The following is a 12,429-nucleotide window of genomic DNA, read 5'->3' as shown; positions in this document are numbered from 1 at the left end:
CTATATTATATGTGTGATAATGTTGACAGATTGAAAGTTGTCCGATGCAGTCTCGCGGCCAGACAACCTTGATCGGAGCGGTCCCAAAGTGCATATGTGGTTTTCACACTCAAAAGGTAACAATGTAAAGATGTAACTTGTATTTTTTATATATATATAAAATTTACTGAACAAATTCTTCTCGTTCAACAATTATTGTAGCCTATGTATTCTTGTGGTTGTCTTAAGCAGGCCACAGCCTCTATTGGACAAGCACCAAGGGTTGTTGAACAACAGTCTGCCGCTACTGGACCAGCACAGGAGGTCATGGCGCAGAGTCAGCGTCAGCTCCCACCCCAGCCTACTTATAAAATTATACCAAGTTTGTCAAAGGTAATAACAATTTTTTTTTTTTTTTATAATTGCAGTTTTAATATACGTTTAGTATAAAGGTTTAAGTTCAGTGGAAATGGCTGGTATGTTTTTACACCTACCTGCCAGCTGTGACACCTTGTACAGGGGCGGCTGTAGTCTGCTTATTGGTCAGTTTCACTGTCTCAGGTTGGTTTAGATCAAGTAAAATGGTGAAAGAACAATGTAACCTATGTGATCTCTCTTTCTTCTCTGGGCTCTGCTCTTGCATTCTCCTCTTCCTCTCTAATTGGGCTTTGCCATTATGGGTTAAAGGACACTCGCGTCCTTCATGGCATCTCTCTTGATTTTTCCAACTGGCTACTGAAGCTACGTCTTTCATTCTGTATTTCTCAGGTAACATTCCACTTATGCACAATTAATTATACACGTATTATTAATTAAGTCATCATGAATCTGCTTTGTTGCCATTTCAAGGGTAACCTTCATTACTGTTAATAAACGCTTTCTCTTACAAACTATGTGCAAACTAGTCATTTTTAAAAGGTACTTGTTAAATTACTATATACTCAGATTCTAGCAATACCTTCCCACACATTTTTCTATTCTAACTGTGCTTATTTCAATCTGTAAAAGTAGTAGAGTGTGGTAATACACAGACAAAAAAAATAAGTTAAAGAAAGAAAGCAGGTCCTTTAGTTATATAATGAATGATAGGATCAATAGATATTTTCTCATTTTACATTTTATTATTTTTTTGGCCAATGTGCTGTTACAATTCAATTTGTCTTTTCATTGAAATTGTTTTGCCCTTTTTTAGTTTACCAAGCCAAGATTTGGTGGGTCCCACATTGCTGCTGCAAAGCCAAATCTGAGTGTGGCTAGGAGACCATCTCAGGCTGTCGACCAACCCAGCGCAGCAGTGTCCAGTGCCCCTACACCAAGCACCACTGTCTCTGTAAGTACTGGCATAATCCACATTGCATTCTAAGACACATTCCACATCTGTGCACTTTTTAGAAATATATTTTGTATGCAGGAGATCTTATCATAATGAATTAAGAGCAATACTATACAGTTTTCACACAATATGCAGTCAGTGAACACATTTCCACAATGCTTACATTTTCTTAACAGACAAGCTATACCTCCCAACAAAATTATGGATTGTTTTTGTAGTATTTACAAATGTTAACACACACCACCCCACAATAGCAAAAACAATATTCCAAACCTTAGATACAGTATAAAAACCTCGGCTTCTTCAATGATATCAGTTCAAAAACAATATATCTCAGCTGATAATAAACAAACAATTGAATAATTGACACACACCTGATTTATGTTGGGTAAATTGGGCCAACCATAGCTGATTCCAGTCTGGCTTAGACTCAGTGGCAGGGGTTATTTTTTTCTGTTACATTGACACTTATACAGTAAAAGGAGGACTTTGAGGAGTGATGTTTTTGGTGCAGTGAGAGGTGCAGTGAGATGTGCAGTGAGAGATGCAGTGACAGATGCAGTGAGAGATGCAGTGACAGATGCAGTGACAGATGCAGTGAGAGATGCAGTGAGATGTGCGAGAGGTGCAGTGAGATGTGCAGTGAGATGTGCAGTGAGATGTGCAGTGAGATGTGCAGTGAGATGTGCAGATAGAGGTGCAGTGAGATGTGCAGTGAGAGATGCAGTGAGAGGTGCAGTGAGAGGTGCAGTGAGATGTGCAGTGACAGATGCAGTGAGAGATGCAGTGAGAGATGCAGTGAGAGGTGCAGTGAGAGATGCAGTGAGAGGTGCAGTGAGATGTGCAGTGACAGATGCAGAGAAAGGTGCAGTGAGAGGTGAAGTGAGAGGTGCAGTGAGATGTGCAGTGACAGATGCAGTGAGAGGTGCAGTGAGAGAAGCGGTGAGAGGTGCAGTGAGAGATGCAGTGAGAGATGAGAGGTGCAGTGAGAGATGAGAGGTGCAGTGTGAGATGTGCAGTGAGAGATGCAGTGAGAGATGCAGTGAGAGATGAGAGGTGCAGTGTGAGATGTGCAGTGTGAGATGTGCAGTGAGAGATGCAGTGAGAGGTGCAGTGAGAGATGAGAGGTGCAGTGAGAGGTGCAGGGCCAGGGAGAAGAGCAGGCCTAAGGAGAGGGCAAGGTAGAGGTGTAAAAATGTGTGGTGGTGGCATTCCAAGGGCTGCAAGAACAGTAGTCAGTGATGAAATTCGTGCCACTATCATTGACCATGTAATCAACCACGGTCTTTCACTAAGAGAGGCTGGTAAACAGTAAAGGGAAAAAAAACTGATTTGCTTTTTACTGGAATACTGTACATGTGGACATACTGTTCCCAACCAATAAATTTAGTGTAAAATGGTGGATTGCATTTTTGTATGCAAATACCTGTAAAACTGAAACACAAAAGTCTATGAAGTTTTTGTAATACAATAGCCAGTATTTTGAAACCTGTTGTACTTTGACTGACTGCATGTACCTTGTGAAGTGTAAACAAGTGTTATTCTTTGACAGAATAATTTCATTCTGAGTCAGATTTCCAGTGTTTTGGTAAAGTTAGTGTGTGCAGAGAAAGATGTGTTCTATTTTGAAATGAAGAGTTAGTATATATTTACAGTTTTTTTCAATTGTTTACACGCAATTTTGAAAATGTCCAGAAGAAGCATGTGAAATGCATTCAAGACCCCCCTGGTGTTGTGCTCTATACAGAGACAGGGAGCCTAAACAAGGGAGGCGTGCTTCTGAAGACCTACAGATGTGCCAGAGGCTCCACTTCTCTCGAGTCCTTTCATTTACACCTGAACCGTTTCATCCCAGGTATTGTCTTTGTCACACACACTGTGCATGTGTAAAGAAAGAGCATTAAGTGTTTTTGTGTGTTCCTTTAACACCTCCTAAACACTGTTGTGTCTATTTACAAGGACCAGTGCAAACAGTCTGAACTTTCAGATTTATCTGCTGGAGGGTCTACACCGGTGGAACCAGGACCGGGAGGCTGCTTCCCTGTCATCGGAGCCATCAGCTTTGCGCAGCTACACAGGAGAACTTGTTCACTGTGTAAACGGCAATTATGAAAAGCTGTTTGGCAGGAAAGTAGTCCCCACATTTTGTCCCCCTGCATGTTACACCGGTGAGAATTATTTTATATATTTTTTATTTTATCAACTTGCAATTTCTGTGTAACCTCCGTCTATATGTCAGATTTAACCCTATAGAGTCGATTGTATCATAATTGATATGCAAGTTTCTAAAGGACTCTAAATGATCAACATGATCAAAACTTTTTAGGAAACCTGGCCTCTGTCGTCTGATTGATTATAGTCTTTTAGTATAATTGTAAAAGTGTCCACCTTCAGCTCGTGCTTCACGTTTCTTTTCATTGTGAAACCTTTACTGATTTTATAAAGTAATTGTAAGAATAACTTTTATATTGTTAGTAATATTTAATGACTAGATACTAGACTGAAGCAGCTTGGGTTCACTTGATTAGAAAATCATGTTACATGTAAATATCAAAATGATCATCAGACTTTTCTCTCAATCATCATTGTATTGCATTTCATTTCATGTTTTGCCCCCTTAATTAAACGTGTTGGGCCTCTAAATAAAACTGTTTTTTTTTTCTCCTTGACGATGAGCTCTATATTCTCACACTATATGAGCTACTACAAAAGCCTAATGTATCAAATATGATACACAACATTCTATTTAATTTCCGTTTGTTTATTGTTTTTATTTCAGGTGAGCTCATTGGAGTGCAGTATCTGTTCCAGCAGACTGGTCAGGCACTGCAGGACATGAATCCTGACTCTGAGCAGACAGCAGAGCTCATTGAGGACCTCAGTGTGGAGGAGCGAGATGAAGATGAGGGCTTCTGTGACATCAGCGAGGATCACACAATAGCAGATCCGGAGGCTGTTCTGTCACCACCCTCTTCCACACTGACACTGGGTTCTTCCACCCTGGTCACCAGCAGTGCCACACCTGTACTGGGCTCCACATCCCCTTCACTGGTCCCTGACCCCAAACTTGTCCTCACACAGTCTCCTTCATCACCTGGACCCTCAGGGACTGCTGTCACACCTGTTCCCTCTGAAACATCTGTTTCATCTCTCCCCTCAGAGCCAGAGGATGCTGGTCAGGATGATGATGAAGAAGAGACGGTAAATACTACTCCTTTGTATGTCTTTCAAATTAACTAGAATAATTATGATGAATTAACATCCAGTGCTTTAAATCCAGACTTTCCACATATTTTACATTTAAAAGTACAGCCTAAATTCATTTGTAAGCTGCAAATACACATCAAGTCAAGTCATCTTTATTTATTTGGTGCTTTGTAAAATGTCAAGAATGGCGCTCTCTGCTTTGTACTATACAGTGCTTTACATTGATAAACAGGAAAATAACACAATCAGTTATGGAATTATGCATTAGACAGATGTGATGTAATAATTGTATTGCATTTTTGTGTTTTTTAATAGGCTGTTGACTACCAAAATATCCCGGGTTATCAACATGTGGACCAGCTGGCAGAATATCTGGTGGATCTCCGGGACCACACAGCCCTCAGCCTGACCAACCAGGAAGCCAACACCATAATTGCTCTTTGGCAGAACCTGGATGACCGGGACAAGGAACGGGTGGTGTATGACAGTCGATGCCGAAAGAGACTGCTGAGTGGACGCTTCAAGGTCCCGAAGAAGCCCACTCACCCTGGTGTAGAGAGCACCACCAGATGTGTGCTGGGTGCAAGCAGCGCACCTGCTCAGTGGCCTGACTGTTGCCGTCTGGTGGAGACCATCTTCATCAGACTTTGCACTATCCACCCAAGCCCCAAAAGAAAATGCAAGGGAGCCCTGTCAAGATGGTCTCTGATCCTGCAAGACTATCGCAGGATAAGGCAGCTTGTACTGGGCAACAACTTGGTGATGGGAGGAACATCCATGCAGCTGGTGGAGGTTAACCAGAACACCCTGATTCAGTGGTATAACAAAAGACAGAAAAAGCAGGAGCTGTCTGTGCTGCTTCAGGGCATTCAGTTGCCTCAGCCCCTCCCTGAAGCTCATGAGCCTCTCCAGGTAGCCAAACGTCTACGGACTGAGCCAGAACAACCAGGGGAGCAGCACCAATACAGGCTACAAGAGAGCACAGCTGGTCAGGCAAAGCAGAGGCAGACTTCTGTTGGGCGACTCCCTCTCAGACCCAAGGCACCAGCGCAGAGTCAGACGTTGCTGACACCATCTGCATCTGGAGCATCACTGCAGATGGTACCAAATATACTTATACCATCAGCACCAGGTTTCCAGGGTGTGCCAATGTTCCAGGCTGTGCCAATGTTCCAGGGTGTGCCAATGTTCCAGGGAGTGCAAATGATCCAGGGCATCCCAATGGCCCAGGGGATGCAAATGATACAGCCACTGTTACAGCCAACAGCTGTACAGGGCACCCGCTTACCCGCTTCACCAGCTGCCAATCCAGACGCCATGCCCAAGAGACCCTACAGGAGAACCGTAGAGGCCAACACTTGCAAAAAATGTGGCCAATTTAAAACAAGTGCAACAGGACATAGCCAGTACAGGGGCAGGGTGTACTGCCCACAGACTGAGACTGTTTCAAAAGAGGTGTGGTTAGAGGAAATACGGAGAACCATTTCCAAATAATGTATATATTTTCATGTATATAGCATCAGGTATATAGTGTGAACAGTTGTTTAAATAGTTAATACTTGTGTTGAATATTATTTAATTGTTTTTTTAACGTTATTTAACATTTTAACTTTTTATTTCTTGTTTTTGAAAACCTATTTAACTTTTCATTTTATTTATTTATTTTTAAAACATGTTACCAGTATTTGACATTTTAATATTCATTACTGTTCTGTTGGCATGATTGGAAAATAAAAACAAATTGGCAAGTGATTTCTTTTTGACTTTGACTTTCATATAACACTAGTTCATCAGAACACTGCAACAATATAACATTTGTATATAAAAAATATAATTTATACATTTTGTTATTCTTGTGATTGACATTTTCAGCATATTAGTTACTATTTAATGGGTTGCATCTTTGTTCATTACAAATAACAGATTTGCAAGTGTCTTGTTTGAATGTAACCTAAAAAAATACTTAATCAGATCAATAATAATACAACAACTACTAAATAATAACACTGTTCCATTGGCAATTATATATTTTTATGAAAGAATATCAAAGAAACACAACAAACAAATTACATATGTATATTTTATTAACACTGGAACAGTATGCATTCAAAAAGAATTTGCTTATTTACTTTTACTTTCATATGACACAATATTTCATCAGTACACTGCACCAATATAACATTTGTATTTAAAAAGATAATTTGTCCATTTTGTTATTCTTGTGACAGACATTCTTCATATTAGTTACTATTTAATGGGTTGCATGTTAATGTTCGTTGCATAATAATGCAAATAACATTTTTTTTTAATGAAAGAATATCAAAAAACAACAAACAAATTACATATGTATATTTTATAAACACTGGAACAGTATGCATTAAAAAATTTAGCTTATTTACTTTTAGTTTATTATAACAATATTTTATCAGTACACTGCAACAATATAACATTTGTATATAAAAATATATAATTTGTACATTTTGTTATTTTTGTGAATCATTTTACAGCATACAAGTTACTAATTAATGATTTGCATCTTTGTTCATTGCATAATAATGCAAATAACATTATTTTTCATGATAGAATATCAAAAAACACAACAAACAAATTAAATATGTATATTTTATTAAAACGGGAACAGTATGCATTCAAAAATAATGATTATTTATTCAAATAAAAAATATTACAAAAAGTTGTCTTTAGCTGGATTCGAACCCCGGTCTTGGTGCACACCAGCAATAGAAAACAGTGTGATATAAATGCGTGATTTTCACACACGAAGAAACCGGAAAATGTATCATAAGATCTATGCTAATGAAGGCATATCTTTGAACATCAAATTTCAGCCTTTCTTTTCTTCGTTTTTTCTTTCTCTTCTTCCACCTCTCGCTTTCTTCCTTCCCCCTTTTCTTCCCTTCTTCCCCACCTTTGTTGGCCTATTGTTCCCCAGCTTGAACGCAGTGCCTTATCCATTAGGCCACTGGGGCTGTGAAAGTCCTGTGCTTATGTGCCCTGATTACTTTGGCTTTAGTGACAACAGCAGCATTGGCATTTAAACAAGACCATCACACAAAGTAATCCTGATGAACGACTACTTCGAACAGGCCACTGGGACATGATTAGCTTGCCCCACTAATTGTCCATCTCCTTCAGGTGGCTTAGTCAATGAGGCGTTTGAACAGGGCATACACACACAAACACACAGAGTTTCTGAACGATCAAGCAGGATGTGGAAGTTGCTCTTTATTTGGGATAAAACAAGTACATAAGTGAAGAAGCCTTAGCAGAGGATGGTTTCAATCCATCGACCTCTGGGTTATGGCCCCAGCACGCTTCCGTTGCGCCACACTGCTCACCATAGAAGAGCTCCCATTCACAGGGATTTTCAAAAGGACTTGCTTTTAGGCTCACATGAAGTGCACCTAAAGTGCACATGAAGCGACACATGAATTGAGAAATGAAGTGCCTCTGTCATAAACGAGATCAGGAGAAAAATACAAATGGTTTTAGCACATAGACGTGGTAGCTTTTCTTCAGGTAGGAACAGAGTATGTTTATAAGTAAAGCAGTCTTAGCAGAGGATGGTTTCGATCCATCGACCTCTGGGTTATGGGTAGGGTTGGGTATCGTTTCCATTTTAACGATTCCGATTCCGATTCCGATTCTGCTTATCGAATCCGGTTCTTAACGATTCTTGGTTTCGATTCCAATATTTATTGGAGAGAAAAAGGAGAGCAAATACTTGTAAAAATTCTACCTTTTATTCTTGTCACATTTAGGCTATTACCAGTAAAACTGTGACAATGCGTCTTAATTTACAATATATATAACACTTTAAGGAATTAGCATGAAAAACAATTACAAAAATATTTCATTTTAACACAAAAAACAGAACATAAAATATGTAACAGACGTAAAGATGTTACATCATCAGATGTAGAGTCAGCAATTCTTTTGAAGAAAAATCAGCATGTCTGCCTTCTCTGGAAGTATACGTGATCTCTCTTGGCTTATTGTATCCCCAGCAGTAGAAAAAACCCTTTCGCTGGGGGTAGAAGAGGCCTGTACACAAAGGTATGATTGGGCTAGGTCAGACAGGAAAGGATATGTGTCTCTCCTGTTCCACCACCAGAGTGCAGGGTCTTCAGAAGTCATTAGAGGTAGCATATCCCTATATATCTCCAGTTCTTTGGCAGTTTGTTCCTGGATTGACAAGGTGCTCTGAATTAGGTTCTCCTTAAGGGCATCATCTTCAGCAAAAAGCTCCTCCAAGGGAGTCATCTTGGTCTTCTTGCACTTTTGAATCTACAATGAACAAAAGGAAAAAAAAAGAAAAACTTTAGCTATTTGCATAGTGTATCCCTGCCATTTTATACCATGCTGTGCTCACCACCTGTAGAGTCTCCTCTTCATCCTGATTAACTGTCCCCATGTCCCTCCCTCCATCGCTATGCTCCATCAGCTGAAAGTGAAATAAGCAATTTGAAGAAACAAAGGATTAACATACCTAGGACATGATGCTGGAAATAAGTATTTGATAACTTAAGGTCTAAATTAATTTCACACTACATTCATGTTCATAATGAATACCTTCTCTGTTTGCATAGGATGTGCTGCTGCCAGTACTTTGTCTTTTATTCGGTGCCAGACTGTCTCATCCTCCACTTTCTGCTTAAACCGAGGATCCAATGCAGTTGCCTCTTCAAGGAAGGCTCTGACATTGACGCTCTATAAAATGTAGATATAGAATTAGAATAACAAAACATAACACAATTCTTGTTATAAGTGATATTCATTTTAATTATTCTTTTACCTGATAGCGCTGGGACAGATCAGACCAGACTGTTGTCTTAAGAGTGGACACAAACACTGTATCTCCTTCAAGCACAGTGAAATGTGTTCTTAACTTTTGCAGTATGGGAAGGATCTGGCTGCAGGTTGGACTCTTTTCAGTAGAGACACAGAGTGTGGATGTGTACATAACTCGCATGAGTTGGACAAAGTCCTCTGCTTTTTTAAGTCCTCATCTGTTACTCTTGCAAGTCTGTTTAGGACAAAAAAGTTAAGAAAATCATGAATTCTTCTTTAATCAGCATTCCAAAAGCTATTATACCTGTCCCTCTCCATTGTTTTTTTTAGCCGTAGATCCAAAGAGGCTGCCTGAATTGCTGCATACTGGTCAAGGAACCTCTCAAACATGGGGTAAAGAGAGTTCCAGCGGGTTCTGACATCAAGAAGGAGAGAGTGCTGGGGAAGATCTACAACAAAAACAGTTCTTAGAACTCTATCTTAATAACACATACACAATAATATCTAATATTAATTAAGTAAATGATGATGAGTAATAATTCTTACTCAGAATGTGTTGCTTCTCCCGGAGCACGGTTTTGGCCATGGTTGACCTCTTCATCCAGACAATCACGTCCCGAATCTTTGCTGTACATTTTGCCACTGAGGTAATTGTGTGCACACTTTGGGCCCCAAGATTAAGTGTGTGTGCAAAGCAGCCTATTTTAACGAGGTCAAGCTTTTGTACTGCCACATTCATGTTGGATGCATTATCCCCTGTGATAGCTGCAACTTTGCTCCTTATCCCAAACTCATCTAAAATATCCCCAATTTCTTCTGCTACCACTACCCCTGTTTGTGCTTTGTAGACAGCTTTTGTTTTAAGGACTTTCTGATTCATCTTTCCCTCAGTGATATAATGTGATGTGACCGTGATGTAATGGTCCTGGCAAATGCTTGTCCAGCAATCACTGGTAACTGCGATTCTGCTGACCTTTTCAAGGTCTGATTTAATTTTTTCTTTTTCTATGTTATACCAAGCTGGTATCAAATGATTGGTCAGATTATCCCTGGAGGGTGGGTTGTATTTGGGATTTAGGGCCTTTGTCATCTCCCTGCAGAGAAAAATTTACACTTATAATGCTTCACCTACCTAATCATAGTTTACTGTAGTATATAATGTTCTGTTAGCTCTGTTTCTGATTTGCTTTAAGACACAGGTGGATATCAAAGAAGGAACAAATCCATTGATATTGCTGTGAAAACTTTTTGCATACCTAAATGAAGGTGACTCAACTGTAGCAAAAGGATGTAACCCCTTCACCACAAATCTTGTCACCGCCCTGTGACATTCATCCACTCTCTCCTTGCTCATCTTCCGCTTCATGGCTAAAGTGAATGGAGTCTCTTCAAATAAAGATTGTGTTGATTACATTATTAGACCAATAGGTTGCAGCAAGTGAGTGTTAAATGTATTTTTTTCATTGAATCGTTCATTCAAAAGATTCGTTCAGAAATGGTGAATCATCCATTAACTAAAAAGTATTAATGGAGTATCAAACACGTATTCATTAAAAAAAAAAAAATTAATAGACTCGACTAATTAATTGTCTGATGTATTTATTCATGATCTCCATTTTAAACAAAATTAAAAAAAAAAAAAATAAGCGGAATCGAAATGCTTTTCTTCAGGTAGGAACAGAGTTTGTTTATAAGTAAAGCAGTCTTAGCAGAGGATGGTTTCGATCCATCAACCTCTGGGTAATGGGCCCAGCATGCTTCCGCTGCGCCACTCTGCTCCTGACCACTGCTTTGACACACCCTACCTTTTTCAAAATGACTTGCGTGTAGGCTCGCTTGAAGTGCTCTTCTATCATCAATTAAAACAGGTTAAAAATGCAGAGAGTTTTAGCACACAGCTGAGGGAACTGTTCTCCAAGAAGGAACAGAACATTTACATAAGTAAAGCAGTCTATGGTTTCGATCCATCAACCTCTGGGATATGGGTCCAAAACACTTCCGCTGCTCCACTCTGCAGTAAACAACCCCAGATGGGACTCTAACCCACAATCCCTGGCTTAGGAGGCCCGTGCCTTATCCATTAGGCCACTGGGGCTGTGAAAGTCCTGTGCTCATGCGCACCGATTACTTTGGCTTTAGTGACAACAGCAGCATTGGCATTTAAACAAGACCATCACACAAAGTAATCCTGATGAACGACTACTTCGGACAGGCCACTGGGACATGATTCGCTTGCCCTACTAATTGTGCATCTCATTCAGGTGGCTTAGTCAACGAGGCGTTTGAACAGGGCATACACATAGAAACACACATGCTGCGTTCCAAACCGCATACTTCCCTACTATTTAGTATGGGAAAAGAGTAGGCGAGCGAAAAAGTATGTATTAATCCAAAAGAGTAGGCGAGAATTACCTGGGTGACGTACCAATTATCGCGAGATTTGGACTTAAGTGCGTTCGAATGTGCCTACTTTCCTACTATATAGTAGGCGAAAACAGTACGTGAAGGAAGCAGTACGTTCGAAACATCAGTATTCATAAAAGAGTAGGGGAGAAGTTCCCGGATGGCTTACTGCTTCCGGCCCGATTTTTGAGTGCTCAACCGATGGATACTCTTCTATCCCAGGAGGCCACGCGAGAGCATACGTCATTATCAAACATCACGGAGATCAGCGACGCCGGGGGTTTTCAAATGTGAGTAAACACGGTTCCTTATGTGTTAAACTACAATAGAGTAGACGTTTTAACTGTTGAAGGTGTAAAGTAGTTAGACAGTATAGTATAGTTGTGATTTTGCTGTAAAAACATGTTTTGTATAGCTAGCTAACAGGGGAGCTCTAAGCACACGTAACGTCTCTAAAGTGGATTTACATAACCATATACATCTTAAACACGCTTATTTAAAATGTCTATTTACATCTGAAAGGAAAATATTGTAAGTATTGACATATTGCAGATGAGCACATCACAACATGAAAAAGACATCTGAGTGATGTATGTGTGGCATTATCATAGGATAGGATAACGTGAATTCACTGTTGTCAACACTGTTGACATTAGACTAATGTGCTGTAAATAAGGTAAATAAACAAATCTATAAAG

The sequence above is a fragment of the Siphateles boraxobius genome, unplaced genomic scaffold (assembly GCF_051911475.1).
Source record: "Siphateles boraxobius isolate OS27281-9 unplaced genomic scaffold, OSU_SipBor_1 100, whole genome shotgun sequence".
In the NCBI taxonomy this organism is placed as follows: domain Eukaryota; kingdom Metazoa; phylum Chordata; class Actinopteri; order Cypriniformes; family Leuciscidae; genus Siphateles; species Siphateles boraxobius.
This window is presented reverse-complemented; position numbering follows the sequence as displayed.